At 38.4% G+C, this 20,912-nt stretch overlaps 1 long non-coding RNA gene across 3 annotated transcripts in view; it reads left to right on the top strand.

Annotated features, from left to right (window-relative positions):
* The window catches only part of LOC121955134 (uncharacterized), an 83,097-nt gene that overhangs the window by 29,043 nt on the left and 33,142 nt on the right, over positions 1-20,912 (top strand). Inside the window, exon 6 of one of the 3 annotated variants that reach the window (XR_015779069.1) lies at positions 3,402-4,297. The exons of 1 other annotated variant lie outside the window; for it this stretch is intronic. This is a non-coding gene — a long non-coding RNA (uncharacterized LOC121955134). Of the gene's footprint in view, positions 1-3,401; positions 4,298-20,912 lie in introns of those variants that run through there. One more of the 3 variants, XR_006106604.2, reaches the window with a different exon arrangement.

Below are 20,912 nucleotides of genomic sequence, written 5' to 3'. Positions count from 1 at the left end.
TAACAATCTCTTACAATAGTTCAGCTGCCATAGTGAGCTTTAATTTTTTATTAAAAAGAATTAAAAACAGACAAATATTATTAATGGACTTAAAAAAAAAAGAGTTTTTACAAAAATCAGCAACAGCCTTTCATCTGGTATAAGTGTTGTTGATCCTGCGTTTCTGAAATTGATTAATATTGTCTCTACTCAGCATCCCCAAGAGTTTACTACCACTACTCATTGTTTCCTCCCATCATCCACGGAGAAGGAGTTACAGTTCAAAGGCAGCAGATAAAAAGTGACCATGATTTTGCAAGTAATGAAAGGTAACACATGCACACTTACTCCATGCCACAAATTGAAAATGACAAATTCATTGAGGGAGCCAAGGTGGCTGGTGTCAGATTTCAGCCGAGGGGGTAGAGTGATGCATTTTTGTTTAGTTTTTGGGCCAATGAGAGGAGATGACAGAGTTAGTCTAAAAGGACTAAAACTGTTCCAATATGACAACATTTGGATTTTAAGCCAACAATATAGGTGTCCTTAGCAGATGCAAGTGTTGTGAGATTCGCTTTGTTTGTCTTTATATCTGATGCTCACTTTGAAAGCATCACAGTAGCGAAGGACCAGCTCATTCATACAGTTGAAAGGAGAAATTATTCAAACAAAACCTACTTTTTTCACTACAAAAATGGAAGCATGGTGTCAGCTGGCTGGGGGAAGATCGCCGGGAAGCTAAAAGTTTCTGCTAAAGTAAATTACCATTGCAAAAATTAAGCTAGACTAACGTTACTTTCTTTTTATATGTATGTAATTTTCAGTAAATATCACATTAAAAAACTTTTTTTCTGCCTTAAAAAGAAACATTACAAATAAAGGAATATAGTAAGTTGGCTGCTCACCCATCTATTAAGTGTTTACATAGACACACTGTGTCATTATGTTCATATTGTGATCGTGATTATTGGTTGATTTATTGTTTAGCTCTACCTAAAGGCTGACAAACTTAACCATCCAAACCGCCCAGGGTGATAAAACATCCACAGGCAAGTGACACAAAAAATGTAATGAAATTGAATTAAAAAAATCATACCTGACGAATATCCAAATAGGATCAAAATGTTGACATTATTCAGCTATTGTGGCAACTGTGTAAGCATTACTGGTAATGTCAGTCTTTTCATTGTACTTTATCCCATGATTACACAAGAGCCATAAAAATGCTTACAATTTAGAATAACAAAAAAGATGGAACAGATTCTCAACTAATGACCAAGCCTTGTTTGTTTTGTTGACAATGCTTTGTCCACAGAGAGCATTTTAACACCAGGTATAAATGGGATCTTTTTCATTTTCTCTCCCCCTCTCTGCACAGATGTTCTTGTCTTTTCAGTGCAGAATAATAACCAAAAATGCTAGAAAAGATAATGCACATGTTTCCAGAGTAGTGCCACAGGGGGGTGGGTTCACTGACAAGAAAAAAAAGAGGGAAGAAATTCATCTCTTAATCTTGAAGGTACAAATCCATGACAGCTGCTGACGGCAAGCAGTAATCCAGATCAGCAATGATTTGAATGATTCATGATACCTACTGCAGAACAATGTTTCCCCAGAGGCTGAATTTTAGAAGAGCATGGAGGAGATCTATGATTTTTATCGACCTCTGATCGGCAACCAAGACATAACATTGACAAGTTTCTGGCACATTTAACTTATCTTAGAAGAGGATTAAACAAATTTTAAGTCATGGATATTCAGATATCTGATATAGGAATGTCTCAGCACAGTCTTGGACTAGTGTGAGACATATTTACTTTTTGGGTGGCACTTTTAGCATGTAGGGTCTCTGTCCACTTCTAGTTGGTAACAGACAGAGACCTGGTCTCAGCCTTTTTTTTTTTTTTTGTTTGTTTTTTTTTGTTTTTTTTTCTTTGGTTCACACCAGCTTTTCACATCAGACTAAATGAACTGCTCTTATCAGGCAAACACACCAGAATTTGGTTGACACAAAACACACAGGTGTGAAAGCCTCTTTAGTCATCTAAATCAATGTGACAATTTGCAGACTATTGCAGCCTTGTTTAAGTTAAATTTATTAAACCACAGCTGGTGTTTTTTATAAGCCCTCCTATAATATGAATGGAACCAACCATTTAATTGAAAAGCAAATTTACAGTATCCACATCATCATTTCCTGCTTTTATTGTATTATTTGGGTATTTCTTCCTCCATCATTTAAAAGTTTCTCAAAAAAGACTTGACAACAACATTTTCAAGCCACACATGCTCCCCTCATGTTGCAGCAGACCAGATGGTCTTGTCAAACATCACAGTGTTAAAGCTCTTGGCCATGTTTAGACATGCATGTAGCATGTCAAAGATGCTTCATTTTACTTAGGAAGAAAGGCACCATATGGGAGCTGTTTTTCATTCTCAATGTAAATCATGTCACATAACACGGCAAAATCCTTGACCTCTGCAAAACGTTGCATGAAATGCAGCAGCGTCTATTAGGTGGGAAGGAAAAGGTGTTTTGGAGAAAGCTGTTTAAATTCTGCAACAGGCAGATAATTCAGTAATATAATAATTCAGTCATTCATACCTGTGTGTGGATTTTCGGTTGGGGAAATGGATTTTATATACTTTTAAAACCTTTGCTAGGCAGATATGTACCATAACTGTGATTTGTTGTTTGGAGACGTGGAGAATTTATGTGACACGTTCTGATGATTAAAGCCTAATATTTACACCTTTTAAAAATCTTAAGTATGCAAGACCTTAGAAATTAATTCGATCTAATTTTCAAAATATGTATTTTGATATTAAGGGAGTTTGTGACTTGTCTTGCTCAGTATATTGCAGCTGAATTTATACATATTTGTAAAAACATCATCTACTACACCATTTTCAATTTCAATTGGAAGCAAAATGTGAATTCACATGGCATTGCACTGGAGTGTTTACAAAACACATAGTAGATTAGACTGTGACCGTGAATATATTGACCAAGAAACTGTTTCAGCGTTTTCTAATTGACCAGCACCTTGTGTGCCCTGAAGGCTGTTATTGACCACGGCCAAGGACTCAGTGCTCTCTGCAGCCACTTATCCACAGCAGCATGCCAGCAATGAGTGAGCCACAGTGTGCGGCTGCTGATAAACTCTGCTAATCCACTCTGGGAGCCCAACACAGTTCAGTCTGCTCTTAGTGCTCAGAACCAGTGTGCTCTTCCACTTTATCCATGTTTCCTGTTGCAACTCAGATTTGGGAGCTCTGGGAAATACAAGAATTTGTGATTATGTTTACTTTTTAAATCTATAACATGCCAAATAGCGACATTTGTTCACTGGAAATGTTGTGTGAAACTTAGGGCTGTTGCCAATGGATAATCTATAACAGTGACATATTATCTTTCCTAGGGCCCTGACACACCAGACTGACCTCAAACACCAAGCACCAACAAAGTACATAATGAAGTTGCACCCGACCGCACCACAAAGCAGCCGATGGCCAGCCGACATACATGTTCATTCTGACATGCCATGTACACTCAGCACAAGGGGAAATATAATAGAAATAGGATGAGAGTGGAAGGGACATTCCCCTTTAAATCAACGTAGCGGGATGTTAAGAGCGGTGGTCTTTTATATGTGTACTGTTGCCATTGCAATTGTTGTTGTGGGCTAACTTCTGAATAAACAAACCGACTTGTGGCAAGTTGCAAAATCACTGAGGTAAGGTTATGCAGTTACAACTGAACGAGCAGAAGAGTAGTATGAAGCATGGAGAGGCGTCTTTTGTGCATTATCTCTGTTGCCTTCCTGCTAGAGCGGAATTGAGTAGCTGGATACAAGTCATAGTGTTTTACCAGAGAGTGAGAGTGTTCTCACTGCACAAAAAAACTAAAACACTCACTAACATCTGGCTTTTTTATGCAATGGGAATGTGTACAATCGGCATTCACACCTGGGTCAATTGACTCTTCAGTAGTCACGGGTATTCATCATCTCCGTCCCTGATTGGCATTGATGGGAACACACCATTGGGTGAACGGGGTAATTTCAGCTCCTTAACCAGCAAGATGCAAAGACGCACCGCCACTAATTACCATCCATCTCCACCTAAGCAGCACTCAAACATCGCTCCAAAAGAGAGACAGAATGATTAATAGATATATAAAGAGAAGTAACCACCATAAAGTTTTCACAGACCTCCATCCATGCTGCTTTTGACTGTTACCTGTCCTCCTGCTTGTCTGTGATCTTGCATGGACACACACACACACATTACCCCCCACTGACACACACAGGCAGGCAGACCTGTCTACTGTAGCACCCTCTACACAGGTCTCCTCCTGGCAATGGGATTGCAGTCTATAGCCTTTTTTTAGCAGGTTAACCTGTGTTTGAAAAACATGTGTGCACGTGCTAATTTTGGTGGGAAAGGGGTAATAGATTACTTTTGTGTAGTTTTCAGCAGGGAGTTGTGTTTGAGACTTTACTATCTTCATATGTAGCTCTTAAATAAAAAAGTAAAGGAAACATGCTTTCACCTATTTTCCCTATTAAAGAGAAAAACACAGCCATATGCTGTCTGAATTTTAAGTTTCACTCTTTTACTAAACTAACAGTAGCTTAATTGCCTTGTTAAGTCACCACAAAAAACAAGCTTCATTTAAACTTAACTGAAACAAAATAACACTCAGTAAAACACACTTATTCTTGTGAATCATCTAGTTAGTTAGTCCACTGTTCCAACAATTAGGAGCTCTGTTTTGGTTAAAATAAACCCTTAATTTCCTGAGTTAGATGTGAAAAATGCAGATCTGGATGTTATTTATCCTTGCTGTCTCTCTCCACTTCTATTGAGCAATTGCCCTCACTTTACTTAAAAGGCAACCACAGTGCATCATATCTCAACAAAGATGAAATTAATGGCAACCAAAAAACCCCACAAAAATCAGTAGTATTTGAAAAGCAATTAATTGATTATTTTAAAATTTTCATTCATTCATTTGATTTCATTTAAAAAATCCTCAAATCCTTGCTACTTTTTTGCTGTATTTTACTATTTTTTTCTATTTTTTTCAACTCCATGGTCCCTTCTGCTGAAGCACGATTTTTCTACAATAGAGAAGCATTTATAAACATCATGAAAATTTTTGTGGAGTTTGGACTGAATGCAGTAGACAGCAAGAGGATAACCACCAATAGCATACGCCGAGCGGCCAGTCAGACCAGAGAAGCGAAACCGAAAGCGCCAGACAAAGACAGGGAGGAGAGTCGGCATCAGGGCGAGGTTGACCCGACTTGGACCGAGAGCTGTTACCAAGCCTTCTTCTGGCTAATGTCGAGTCACAGGAGAAGAAATTGAATGAGAGGCGATCCAGGCTTATGAGGCTCACTCAGCAACGGGAGATCAGAGACTGCTCTGCACACATCTTCACAGAGACATGGTTAACCCCTAACATCCCGGATCAAGCTGTTGCACTGCATGTATGGACCTTGTTGGGAGCCAAAAGGACACAAGACTCATGATGATGCAAATTCAAAAAATGCACTGCAGAAATTGAATGATGCCACCAGCAGCAACATCACCAAAGAACCAGATGGAATTTTCATAGTAGCTGCTGATTTTAATCAACTCATCCTCCAACTCCAAAGACGTAGCAGGATCAAGGACAAATGTAATTTCATTTTTTAAACTTTGTTTACCTTCTACCTTCTTATACCTTCTATATGAAATGCAAAACTAAAGTGCTACATTACACCTTATTAACAACTAGGACTAACTAAAGTAATCTGAGTGCTTACTATGTGATATACATAAAACAATGGACATAGATACTGTGATGCCACTGGTTTGTTGTCTACCATTTTGAAGCCTGAAGTTTGGCATTTCAGCCCCAGACAATGCTAATTATAAATACATCTACTCACCACTCCCCCTGTGCAAAGATGTTAAAACCTATGACCACTTAGAGGGTAGAAGAAGGTCAAAATGGGGTTCTCAACCAAGTGAGTGTGACACACTTTACAGCCCCAGTGACGTGTAGTCATCATTACAGCTAACAACAATCACCAATTTCTTTTGAACCGGTCAAATGCAGAGTTCAAATACTTCAGTGTCCTTTTTATTTATTCTGTTGCTGTGGGAAAGGCAGTCTTACTAGTTGTATCCAAAAACCAAAAGAAAACGAAACAAACTGTCTTGTGTGTTCACAATATGAAGTGAGAATATATCTGATAAAAAGTTGCTGCCGGCACAGTGAGCTGAACAGCTGATGATTTCTCTTTCTCACTGGCATCTGTCTACAACAGCTTGTAGGCTTTATGGAGGCCTTTAGTAGATTGACTCCCTAAAGCCTCACAGTTCCACTGCCTTGCTTTGATTAAATCTTGTGCAGCCAGCATCAGGATGTTGTCAGACAACTAAACAAACTTTTGTGCTTTTGAATTTTACACAGCTCCTCAGTTTCTGTAGTGCAACTGTTGGAGAGCGCGATACCCTTGAGATGCACAACAATTGGCTATACAGCGGAGTGTTGTGATCTTATATAAAACTGCGCTTCATTACACATTGCAAGTCTCTGACTGGGCTTAGGAAAATAGAATTTTACCATGCACCCCCAAAGTCCTGAAAAGTAAAACTTTTATATTTGGTGTGCTCAAGTTAATAACTTGCTCCCACAAGACAGTAGCTTATTTCTACAAGATAATAATTCATTTCAACAAGATACTTAGCCATACTTGTCCCCACACCATTATAACTTTTTATGCAGAACATAATAACTTGTTCCCATAAAATAATTGGCCTAACTTATGTGCACAAGATAACAACTTGTTCCCACAAGACAATAAGTAACTCGTAATTTGTGTGAACAAAATGATAACAAGATGATAACTTGTGCACAATATTAAAGCTTGTGTGCTTAAGATAATAACTTATTCCTACATGCTTATTATCATGTGTGTGCACAAGACAAAAACTTACCTTACTTACTACCTACATAATAATAACGCAGGATAATTAACTTATGCGCACAAGATATAAACATGCTCTTACAAGATATTCAGCATAACTTGTGCACGCAAGATTAAAAATAAAAAATAAAAAAACCCTCTTGGGACTTCAGGGGCTCTGTATGATATGACATGTGGTATGCTTTTTTTCCTTCTTTAATATATTTATATTTGAGTGGCTCTATGATTACACTGCACATCCTGAACAAAATTACGAGTTTGCTCTTTAGAAAAGTTGGCCAGGACTCTGCTGATGCTGCATCGCCAAATTGTCAGTATGTTATGGTAGCAGGAGCTGTGCTTTCAAAGGAACAGGATGAGATGTGATTGGCTATGATTGATGTAAGCCCCCAACACAACCACTGCTACTCTGTGATATTTCTAATCTCAACCCATTACCACGAGGGCCACAGGTCACAAAGATACCAAAAGAGCCGTTACGCCCTCTGCAAACTGCACACTTGACCGAGCTTAATGCTGCAAATCTTGCTCCACAAAAAACTGGACCCTAAACCCTCAGTGGCATTTAAGTGGAAACTGAAAGGCTATAAGTTGCATCCCTGGTGCAGCCAAAGGGCACTTGTTTCTGCACAAGCTGTCTGGGCTTTGTTAAGTGTTTCACAACAGATGCCACCCTAGAAAAAGAAAACGCAGACCTCCATCCAGGCCTCATTATATAAGTCAAGCAGCAGGAAATGAGACAGCCTGAGGATATCGAGAACACTGATCAATCAGACTGACACTGATTTGGACCAATGGAAATACAAAGTGTCTGCACATATCAAAGGCAGTGCTCTTTTACATCCCAGTTCTTCTCTTAGCTTTGCTTTAATGTAATTAAATATCCCTGGATAAATATAAGATAAATGGTTTGAGGGCCAGCCAAAATTTAATCACACTAACATAATTAGCCAGTTTGTATGCTTCCCGGAGACCGTGAGGACAGAATAGAAAATGGCTCGTCATTGCTCGACTCCATCATTTTAGAGTTATGTCGCCACTTACCCGAAAGGCTACAAAACAATATTACATGTAAATTTAATGATAGATGTGAATATTGTATTATGAAGCAACAGTGTTGCTGGAAGATATTAAGCTTGTATTACGTTGGCATATAGAAAGAATTTCAATATTAAAGGGATACTTCACCGATTTTTAACCAGCTTCATATCAGTGTGGGTAGTATGTGCAAAGTTAACCCACCCCCTGGAATCTCTGCTGCATGACGCAAGTCACGCAAAATGCGTCATTTGGTGGAGTTTTGCTGGCTCTCCCATGCTCCTGAGCAAATCAAGAGACAGACCTGCCCCTCGCTCTTTCTCTCTCTCTCTGTCTGTCTCAAACTCCAATCAAACCATAAAACTATGCAGTGCTTTTAAAATATAAATTAAGATTATGTTGCTGCCTTGCCTATTTCTTTCCAAAAATGTTTTCAGAAACATATTTTAGTGTTATGTTTAGCTGTAATAACGAGAGTTTGTGAGCACAAACTGGGTGCCATACTGCTTCCTGCACACAGACTAGGTCTGGGTATCGGTGCTTGATACCTTTAAAGGAATCTACCTAAACAAATTGGTACCAAGTAGTATAGAAACATCTCCAGTCAAGAGATACCTGTATTTGATCGTTTTGGTGCTGGGAGTCTGATCCCAGACTGTCCCCCTTCCTCACTGTATCAGCAGACTTTCTGTTACAGCCATCTCCAGAGCCGCTATCCTCCGCCTGAATGGTCAGTTGAGTGTCTGCCCGGTAATGACGCGCTACATAGCTGCACCAGCAACACCATGCCGTTAAACGGGCCTAACAAACTCGTACTGAAACTGCCCGACTCTGTCGTTAAACTCGTTGATGAGAAGCATGCTAGCAGTTGTGAGTGTGTTCGGCTGGGTGGACTCTTACAATTTTCCCCGGTGTAAACTTCACTCTCAGCAGCAGCAACTTCAATTTCTTTTGTCACCTGATGTCAACAATCAACTAAGTATCAATGTCTACAACAGTGATGGCCAGCTGGGTTGTTTAAGAGGATAAAGAGAGGAGTTGGGTCTCCTCAGGTGCTGTAGAACAAGTGTTTTAATTATCTCTCCAAACCAAAAATACTGGTGATTTACAATGGCGTATTGTACATGGAATTGTGGCAGTGAATGCTTTTGTGTCAGTGTTATATCCTTGAGTTTCAGATGGTTATCCATTTTGCTCAGTAAGAGACAATATTTCATTGATTTATTCAGTGCTCTTGATTAATGTCCTTATTTGGAACCCTTCATGCTTTATTGTTGTCCTTTGGAGAGACCTTCTCTGAAAATATGTTTATTTTTGTTTTTTCTTGTGGTAAAAAATGAAGAAATAAGCTTGACTGCTGAACTTCTTTTTCAGTTAAGTTGGCAATTAACCTAATAAGTAGGAAGGAAAAACTGGATAGAGGGCAAAGATGTGCTGTTTTACAAGTTTTCAAGAGTCTAGTTAGAGCAGGAGTGCTACTAGACCGCAAATATGTCAACATGGAGGATTTGGATGCTTTTTGAGATGTATGGGATAATGAAGGCTTACGTTTCTCTTTAAAAGACTTGACCTTTGCAGATATATTACTTCAATGAACTGAACTTATTCATTTCTTGGTATAAACTATTGCAGTAGATAATTATTTTAAATGATTTTAGCCACCAAAGCTGGCCACCTTTATGTCAAACTAACAGGTTTGCATACGGTGCAGTGCATTCTAGTTGTAGGTTTTTTTGAGCAAAAGTGAAGCCACGGTCCATTTTCTCTGTGATCTCTGGTCATACCAGTTTCAATAGGTTCCAATAGTTTGTGAGGACCCTCTTTATATCATCTATACTTTGTTTCAGTATGCTATCTGGAACATCCATACGTATTCAGACAGAATGTAACACTTCAAACTGTGACATTGTGCACCTTATCCAGACAACTTTGCACAATTTTGAAGTGCTGTTGACTATTTAACTGCAATATCATTAAAAGCTTGGACGTCTTCCACAGTGTCGCTCACTGATCATTAAATTCAAGGGAGATAACGCATTGTTGACTCCTTGCTCACAGTTTTACTGTGGTTCTTTTATTGATTTATGTGGCTTAGGAGAGACGTGTTGTTGCAGCAGGAAGGGGAAACACTGCTGGAGAGAAACCAGAAGAAGCTTTGATCACCTCCACAAGACTGAGAGCTGTAAAGTAAATGGGGTGTCAGATGTTACAGGTTGCTAATTTCAAAAGAACTAGTTTATTGTGGTCTCAGCCTTATGCATGTGATTTTACTCACCTGTACTCGGACTAAGGTTGCACACTAGTCTTGGGCCAGAAGGTTTCAGTGAAACAGAAATGGAGAGAGACTCTGACCCCAATTTTTAAAAATGGTTATAAATTAGAGATTAGTTTATTAGATTTTGGCCTTACTAAAGAGAACTCATTGTGCTCTTCCAGAATTTCAAATAATGAGGTAAACATATGTAAAAGTAATCACTGAAAAAAAATCTCTTCATGTGCATAGCTACATATGTTAACATCATGGAAATAGGTAATCTTGGTTGCAGATGTGAATTTCTCCTCAACATAAGCTCTTAATCCTTCTGCAACATGTGCATATGTGAAGATTTTGGTTTAGAAGCTTCTTTTGGTGGTTTTCATTGGAGAAACGTCTGCTATACTCCAGCTGCAGTGATGGTGCAGAGACCAGGCCCTTAGGAAGTGCAACCAGGCTTTATACTTCATTTTTGCAGTGGCCAAACATGTGACACCCAGGCCCTCAGGCCCAAAAATACTCCTTCCCATAGACTTACATAGTAAAAGAGACATCTATTAATCAGTGGATACATCATTTAAATGTCACTACCACCGTGAAATTACTTGTTTTGCTTTCGGGATTTGACACATTCGGTCCATTACCATTTGAAGTCTAGAAGAGTCACATAGTTAAATCATTTTATCCCAAAAAAGTTAGTGGAGGTCGAAACCATACGTTAGCCACTTGACTCAGAAAAGTCTATAATGCGCTTGCTCTGTTGGCCACATGATGCAGAAGATCTGGATAATTTTACAAACTCACACATTTTCCATTAAAACTGCTGGTAGCTGTAGTTGCCAGCATCATACAGTTATTTTACAGTGTCATTACTGTAAATTACTTCAGCAGTATATTACCTTTAAATGTATTACAGTTTCCTACAGTAGAATGTGAAATGTACAGTATAATATTGGCTCCAAAAAGCATCAAGATTTACAATGTTTTACTGAATTTTGGAATTTGGCTGTATTTTTTACAGCAATTTATTACAGTGCACCCTGGAAGTCAAACTTTTTGGACTTCACACGCCACTGAGCAACTTTCATAGAAATAAACGGGGCTCCGCCTCCAATGCTGTATCCATTTCTGCAGATATGCAGAGATGCTGAAGACCTGAGAACACTGACCAGTCAAAGCAAACTGGGCTTTTTCGGGAGGGGGTCTTAAAGTGACACGTGCTAAAATGGAGTGTGTCCGACACTGGGTGAATACAGGTCTTCCATCACAGACTGTGTGAGGAAAAATTAGTTTTTTTGGCCATTAAAGCATGTAAACAGACACACAAATTACAAGTATGAACCTGAAAATGATCACAATAGGTTCTCTATATAGTATTTTAAATGTTAAAAGACTTGCAGTTTTGTGTGTTTTGTCTTAGGTTCATGTATTAATTACTATTATTGCTTGAAAAAGGTTATTTGTTTTTCACACAAATGCATGTATGTAAAACAGGCATGTATAGCTGCAATGCAAATATTAGTTACCCTTTCAAGATTGAAAAAATAAATCACCTAAGAGAAAGTGTAGAAGGCTAGATGGATTATGTTTCAGCTTGACTTTGATTATACTCACAGGCAAAGTGTCCCTCTGGGCAAACATGCAAGCAAAAGAGGTTCAATTAGCTAATATTTATGTTTTGATGTTCAATAACAGCATGACCACCACTGTTGCCTGAAGCACGATGTATGGATAAACCAGGGAAAATAACACGCTATTGCAGGAGTTAGACACCATTATAATATACATGTAATGCAGCATGGAAGCACAGTCGGAAAGACTCTAAAACATTTTAGTAAAATGAATCACCGCACTGTATTGGATTTCCTCTGATTAAAGAGATGTTCATGCTGTGTCCACCTCAGGCTCAGTATGTGATGACTCCATATGCTCTTTGCTGCTGGTTTTAGTTGGACTTCCTGTTGTGGAATTAGTCAGTAGTTGTGCATGTTAATGCATACCTTGCATGTTTTGCCAATTTTATGTAGCTGAGACGGCAATGATTAGAGGAGTGGTGATAAAAAGGATATCTCTGATGGAATATTTATTTGTTTGGAAATTAAAGTACTGAAAGCTGGCACCTGATGGATATGGTACCCAGCCGTATAGATGTGATTCATTCACATACCCATAACTTTGTTTGTATAACAGCCATCCATATCATCCTCTCACTGTGAAGTAATGCCTCTACAGCATTTCATTTCTTTATTCACAGGGGACAATGCACATGAGTCAACATTTCTGCAAATGTGCTTTGGCAAAATGTTCAAAAACATTAAAATAGCAGGATTAGAAATGCAAAACAAAAGACGACAAGATGCCAAAATGCAAAACAAAAGACGACAAGATGCCAAAATGCAAAGCAAAAGCCACAAATTCAGTGTGTTCAAGACATATGCAGAAATCACCCCGAGTAGCAGGAAGAAGAAACAAAACATTGAAAATACAAAGACCATATCCAGTATTCATAACATGCAGCCAAACTAAAGCAGTGAAAAAGCAGCATAACTCAAACAAGAAAAACTCTTATCGTGCCTCTGCACTTGCAATAGCCTGGGCCAGAGTCATTATATTTTTGGTTGTTCGTCCAGGAGATCCTTTCTTGTGCACCCATTATCTCAGGATATCTGTTGATTTATTGATTCTATTGATGAGAAATTGGTGGGTACAGGTCTCTGTGACCTCGCAAGAAAAAGAAAAGGTTTGGCCGTAACTTGATAATGCTAAACACAAATGTCTAATAGGATAAAGTGATGAATTGAAGTGACATTTTATATAACAAGGTCAAAGGTCAACCTAACTGTGACCAGAGCAATTAGTTGTCAAGTTTTGAATCAGTCACCAAGTAATTTTTTAGGGAAAAAAGTTACAATTCTCTCACTATATGTTAATAAATGTGAATATATTAATATATATATTTATTATTTCTTTTCTACTCAGTGACAGTAAACTAAATAAATAACAAGCTAAATAAACTTCAGTATGTAAGCAAAAATGGATCACTGATCAACATTTTTCATCTTTTATTTACATGTAATAGAGAAAGCAACATATTGAGAGAAATTTGGAGAAATTAATTGACAAAGGAATGATCGTTTGTAGAGTCAGGACAGACATGGATGTAAACTGCAAACTGACTAATTTTCATAAGCATAAGCATAAGCAACCCTAACGACATTTTGCACACAGTAGCCTTGCCAATAAGACAGGCATACCAAAAATGTTACCATGTATCTTTTGTGCAAGCTGCATTTCAGCTGTGTGCTTTGCTGCTGTTAAAAGTTTTGGTCTGGTTTTACTGGTTTCCACCAGTTTAACAGAGAAAGACGAGCTTTTTTACTGAAAACCTTGTTTGCTTTTATTGAGCAAACCCTCAGTCCCACCCAGTGGCAGAGGTTTAGCACACAGTCTTACTGCCTGACCTATTGTCGGGGTCATTCTGTTTGTTTGAAGAGATTGTGTCAGTAATACAGGCCTCTGGCCACTTAGCTTGAAGTAAACAGGAGAAATCAAAGCAGGATAGGAAATAACTCTGAGAAAACAGCATTTAAGAACTCTTGGTGTTCATTCGCCGCGGTCAAGCCTGACAAATCTCAAATAGCAAAGTAAAACTCGCAGCACTCCTTAAAGTTTTTTTCACCTCATCACTGTTTTTTTCTTCTCTCTTGCTTTTTAAAGTCTCCTGCAGTCTCCTACACGCTAATCCCTATTTTTGCTCCTTTTTTATCTCATCCTTTTTTCCCTCTCTCTCTCTTTCCTCCCAAATATCCATGAAGTTAAGAATATTGTTAGAAAAGCGATAAGAGACCTTTAGGCAACAATTTACTCAATATAGCAAGTAAAGAACTAAGTCTGTTATACCATGTAAGTCACAGTTTGAGATTCACTTGCTGGGGTTGTTTGATTAAGGTTGGGCACATTGACTTTTTTTTATGATTATAATACGTTTGATCTTTTCCATACATTGACTGTACATGAATGGAATTTTTAGGAGCCGTGCTGCGGACACGGGCATATTTAATTCCATCTAGGAAAAAAAGTCAGCTCAAATAACGAAGCATGTTTCTTAACTGTGCTTGAAAGACTCTTCTTATTACAAAAGTGCAGGTCAGCACATCATGAAATGTTTAGGAGCAGTTTTTCCCCTCGGATGGTTTTATTTGAAGAGTTATAGCAGCCTGAAGAGGTCAGAGTATCTAATATTTGACAAGAGAAAGAGAGACTTACATAATTTTGTGTTTTGATTCGTATCCTTTTGGTCATTAGTGGTAAAAATCTCCATTTTACAGAATTATCTTTGATGATAATTCAAATTCCTAGAAATTAGACCCCTTTTGACCCACAGAAATGAGAGAAGTGAGGTTCGGGACTTTGAGCTGCAGAGAGTAATTAGACCTCAGTGTGGACACTGGAGTCACATAAATACCAGGTGTAAATTTAGTCAGGTCTAATGATATCTTGATTCAGTCTGGATATGTGATGCATTTTAACCCTTTAACAAGTGGATTGACATCATTTTTCCTGTGCTGTTTTCACCTGTAATGAGCATTTAAACCTCCTGAAACCTGAGAAAATTCATTTGATTTTTTTTTTTTGTTCAAAAAGAAAACAGGAGAAAGGATCATGAGTAGCTTTGCAAGAAATGTCTCACAAATTGAAATAAATAAATAAAATTGTAAATGGTGAATATGAAATGACCTGAAAATCAGCGTTAAGGTATTAATAGATAATATGTTTTGAAAAAACACCAAAAACAGGAGAAAAAAAAGAAGAAAATTAAGTTTATAATGGCTATAATTACATATTTACAGTATATTTAAAATTATGTGTTTATATATATATATATATGTGTGTGTGTGTGTGTGTGTGTGTGTGTGTGTGTGTGTGTGTGTAGGTCATTTTAAATGTTGTTTTTTTTACTTTTTTTGCTTATTTTCAGGTCATTTTCCTTTATCTTTTAACCAATTTTTTGCTAATTTTTGGGCCATTTTGTTTAGTTGCTCATCGCCTTCATTCCATGATTTTGAAAGAAAATTATTTTCAGGTTTCAAAGGATTAATGCAAGGTGTAAAGGGGGTCTTTGTGTCCTGAAAAAAGAAAGAATTGGCTAATTTGCTGCTGTATAGAGGAAAAAATGAAACCTTATTAAAGGTATTACTTAATTAAATATTTAAAACAAATTTATTTACATTGGAAAAAAAATATTTTAATCTAGGAGAGGTGGACATTTCTAAAACCACAGCAAGAATGATGTGTTGTTAGATGTTAGCTAGTCAGCTCAGGTAATTCACACTTGTGTCCATCCCTCCTATCACTCTGTGCCTCTCTGGTTGGTAATGGAGGGAGGTCAGCATGAGGAAAGTGAGAATCAAGACCCCAGCTGTGTCCTCATCCAAGCAGGGACTCCTAATCAATACCAGACAGCCAAAAGAGGCACGTTGAGAAGCAGGGAGGGTCAGGGTCACAAATATCAAGCCAGTCCTGTGTGCTAAATTGAACACTGGGATTCGAGGGGTGCAGAGGGTCTTTGGGTACTGATCCATCCGAATGAAGAGAAAGAATAGAAAGAATCTATTTTATTTCTCCACGATGGCTCAATAAGATCTGGCTTCAAGTTTCAGAAAGAAGTTATCGAAATGTAGTTTTTACCTTTGTTTTATACCACGGTGAAAAAGTGACATTTGATTGGAAAGAGCAGACATAATAATCACACTCAGTTCAACTCGTCATTTATCATTTTTTGATGTCAGTTTTCAAACAGGGACACTGCTCTTTCTGCTACATGCCATTGGCATTCAGATCACACCGGTGGCAAATGCACTCAAGATAGCACTGAGGGATTCAGGCTGTCCTTCAGGCTCTCGTCAGTCTGCCTTAATAATGGGATTTCCACACATTACATACAAACTCACTGGGTGCTAATGTGGGAGAATAATATTTCCAGGAAATGGTGCACTTGAGTCCCAAATTGAATTTACAACGTTACATTGACTTTAAAAAGGAGCTGTGGCACGTGTAATGCCCAGGAAATAATAGTCTGCTCCACTGAGCGGCCGAGCACCGAGCAGAGGATTAAACGGTGGTGCTGCTCTGGATTTGCCACACACTGGGACACACTAACTACACTTCAAACATTAACACTGATTTTTAGCAGATCTGCTTACTGTACTGTTGTAGTTGAACACATTTAGTACTGTTATCCAGAAGCACGCTGGGTCTGGAATTTCTCGTGTTTTGGCTTTTTGCTGCTCATTTCCTTTGTGTTTCCTGCTCTTTCACCTTTCTCACACACACACAAATACACTCGCACAATCATTAGTGACACAATATTTCATGAAATTTGGCAACAGCTGAATTTGCTCAGTGATCGCATTAACACACGGACATTACCTGTCTACAAAGCTCCGTCTAAAGGATCACACAAATGTATTGACTAAAATTCATCTGTTGCATTTAAATGGAACATTTGATCTCTCAAGGTGGAAAGAACTGCTCCCCGGGTCGCTGAATATGAAATGAATCAGCATAGATATTGCTTGATTCAAATCGCTGATAATGCATTGTCCAAACAAAAATCTGTGAGCAGTTTCTTGATGCAGACTTTTATGCGTATTGTATTGTTTTATGATTATGGACAGTGTCGCTCATGCATCTTTCATGTCCTACTTGTGGATTCCAGTGCAGCTTTCCTGCTAGAATCCTAAATATTGCTGCATACATGAGCAGATGGGCCGGTGGTGCTGTGTCCAGACACCTCCACCTGCTCTTTGTTTGGGGAAGAAAAACCCCACTGAGGTGATTTAGTTGTTTATTAGGCGATTGCCTTTGAAATTCAAAAGGCGAAGGAGACAGGAGGAGAAACTAGAGACAAACAGACATCTAGTTTGTCAACTAAAATATGTTTGATGGGCTGAGAGAGACTTTATATTGATGACAGAAGTACTTTGCAGTGTGTGTATGTGTAGCCTGAACTGCTGAGTGATCACTCTGCAGCCCATTACCGGATGATGAGACACCATCACTGCCGGTAATAGTTTTGACTCTGCTAAAAGTAACTGTACACACTTTTCTGCATGGGGGCTTTTTTTCCACTCATATTGTAAATAGACACTTTAACACAAGCACAACAATGAAATGTCGTTTTGTCACCATCCTTAGAGACTGTGCTGAAATAAAGTTTGTAGCAGGACAGTAAATCATGAGTCGTGGTAGACATATAATATCATGTTGCAGATGAAGTGTCAGATAGACTTTTTTATTTTACAAAAAGGACCTATTAGTGTCAATATCACCCTGGGAAATTGTCCCGAATGGCAGTGTTATAGTTTTGTTGCTTTAGAAAATAATAAACATCGTGAATGTGTTGTTTTGTGTTACAGCTAACAATAGGCAGGCTTTCATCACAGATTTGCGCAAAAATTGATCAAACGCAGTTGCAAGATAACTGCGTTTGGATTGAGAGATGTTAATGCGAGTTTTCTTGTGATGTTATGAGCTTCTCCTCTCATGATAACATTCCAAGATGCATGGCAATGGATGTTCAAAACATTAGCAGGTTTATTTTTTTTTGCAACCACCGCATTAATCATTATAATTTCCAATCGAAGGCGACGTAGGCGTGTTATGCGAGCGATAATGGAAAGGCAAGCCCCTTATAAATGGGAGCGCCCAATTATGAGGGATTTCTGGAAGGTGATAGTCTACAATTTCACAAAGGAATTGTGCATTCAAAACTTCTGGATAATCCGCTCAATTTTTTAAGAATTATGGGATGCAATGACATCTCTTGTAGCGCCTGCTGCATCATGCCTGAGGGAGCCAGTTCCTACCAACAAGTACATAGCCATAGCATCATGCGACTTATAAAGACGAGAAAAATGTTTCCATTGCAATTTTGCAAAATATGGCTTTTTCAAATTCCTAAAATACCACCTCAATGCAAGCGTAAAGCACTATTTTGTATTAAATGGGAGTTATGGGAGAAATTGATGTTTACATTTCTGTTACAAAAGTTAAAAGGGCCTTTTTGTTAAGAATTTTTCTCTTTCCAAGGTCAAGAATAAACCTTCAAGCTCAACATAACAGCTGTTAATTGCCTCCTAAACACTTTTTTGTTGGCTGAAAATTGCAGTCTTTGTGTTGTGCTAGCACAGCTTTACATCTTTGACCTTGTTCTTGTGTCATATTTTGGTGTGCCTCATTTCAGCAGCAATGTAGCTTTTTCATTTGTCAAATACGTGAAGTGTTCACTATTGTCATGTGCAAAAATAAATAAAAATTCATCAATCAGTTTTAAGTACAAATACATCTAACTTTTTATCATATAAATTTCAACATGTTTTGCTCCTACTTTAACACAGAATCAGTGTTTGCTATGGAAACCGTCTCAGTGAATTACTTTAATTCCCCCTCCCAAGGTTAACAGCCTCCCGTGGCCTGCTGTAAAATCATCTTCAAAGATCAGACGCGTTTTTATGGTTTAATATTATTATTAAATTTAAGTACCGCAGCCATACGCTTAATTGAACACATGATATACTGAATTAGGCCTGGGAGGTATCTGTTTTTTATACTGTCTTAACTTCCTGACATTTCGATAGGATGTACAGTGTATGATGGTATTTGAATGCAGGACCTGTGTTGTGTGTGGCATCCACGACACTAAACCCCACCAGTGTTAGATGATGGTGATGTTTTGTACACCATTTCAGAGGTCAACATCTCTGGTTTGGTCAAAATTAACCCTTAATTCAAGCAGCTAAATGTGTAAACACGCTGTTTTCCCCCGCTGTCTTCTTTTCTGCCCTTTCTGGACAACTTTTTGCTTGTAGTGTAACATTTGCCGAGACTTGTGAGCTACCAACATGGGAAGTTGCGCACGTGAATTCTTAGCGGTAAAAGTTCAGTCAAATAAAATTCCATGTTGGAAACTACTGTGAGTCATTAACAAAACCTGTTGTCACTGCAACATAATGGCACACAAAGCAAACCAAGCAGAATTATTACTTTTTCAATCTTTTTTTTTTTTTTTTGTGCCTCTGTGCCAGCAGTACCTGAGGCCAGATGCATTATGTTTTTGGGTTGTCCGTCCCTCCGTTCGGCACATTCTTGAACGTGTTATCTCAACAACACTTTGAGGGAATTTTTTCAAATTTTGCAGAAGCAATCACTTGGACTCAACACTGGGCTAATTCGATTTTGATGATCATAGGTCCAATGTCGGGGTCACTGTGACCTCATCAATCTTGTTCTTGTAAACACAATATCTCAAGCACACCTTCAGCTCAGCTGCCTGTTTCACCAGTTCAAACTGATCTCTGGTGGTGCTTTCTGTGCACAATAGATCATGTGCGCTCAATACAGCATCTCCTTATCAGTTTAATAGAAAGAGAAGCAACTGGGTTTTTGACAGTATAGAAAAGTTACATCGTTGAGATTTCTAAAAAACCGAGTATACCTTAATACTGTGTTGCTGCCCAAGCCTATTCTGTATCATTGTTAAGCAATGTGGCCTGTTGTGAGAAGTGAACAAAAATGGAAGAAACTTTAGAGGTCAGCCTTGTCATAGTTAATCTATGTCCTGTTAGTCTTGTGAAGTCTTAAACATCACATGGAAAATATCAAGGTATAATACATCAGTGAATATCTAATCAAAATGCACAAAGAGGTTTGATTTAGAGGGTGAAAAACTCTTTAGCTTTGAAGGATTACACTCTTACTGTCAGATATTCTTATTTGTAGCTGTCATCCTGCACATAAATGTGTCCAAATTATTTCCTTTTGCAAATGTATTTCTCATATCCAAGGATTCCCTTCCTGTGAGTTATCTTTTGCACTCCTGATCTACAGCTCTCCCTGATACCCTTGTGTCCACTGATGGCAGTTATACAACACATCCTCTGAACAGTATGGTCAACAGCCCAGCTGTCTGTGTGCACTGTTCTGGGTCAAGGGCTCAGTTCAGGACAATGCTGTCTTGCTCCTCTCACATTACTGTGCTTAGTTACAAAACAAGCTGATGGCATGGCTTTAGTCAGGGTCAAACACTGTCGTCCATCTCTATATATCAAATTCCATGTTGACGCAGAGAACTATGATTTAGCTCTCATTATGAGTCAGTGCTTGTGGATGAAACATGCAGCACAAGGCACTGGTCCAAAACTACAGTCAGTGATCATCTTTGATAGATTTTTTGGGGCTTTTTCCAGAAAGGAGAGTGTGAGACTACTGGGCTCACATTTCACTGATAATGGAAGATAAGGAACAAGTCAGTGTGTAAACATCAAGGCTTCAGTATTTCTTATTGTGTAATGTAGGCGTTGTCTGTAGTATGGTGAGAGTTAATGAGTTTTGTTTGGTTGTTGTCAGGACTTTCTGCTTACATTTCCCATACTGGCAGATTATAGCCACTAATGGAGCCTGCTGGATGCTCTGTGCCTGAGACCCACCTCCCTATTAGAGTGACTATTGGGACTGAGGGCACTGGCAGGCTTTGGTGTGGTGAATGCTGTATCAGATTTCATTAGCTATATTTGGTCACTTTAGAAAATAGCCCCCTTTTTCTCAAACTCGGTCTAATATAATACTTTTCTACAGTATTGAAAGAGAATCAGACA

The sequence above is a fragment of the Plectropomus leopardus genome, chromosome 16 (genome assembly GCF_026936395.1).
Source record: "Plectropomus leopardus strain MGB_pleo_1.0 chromosome 16, ASM2693639v1, whole genome shotgun sequence".
Classification (NCBI taxonomy): Eukaryota; Metazoa; Chordata; class Actinopteri; order Perciformes; family Serranidae; genus Plectropomus; species Plectropomus leopardus.
This window is presented reverse-complemented; position numbering and strand designations above follow the sequence as displayed.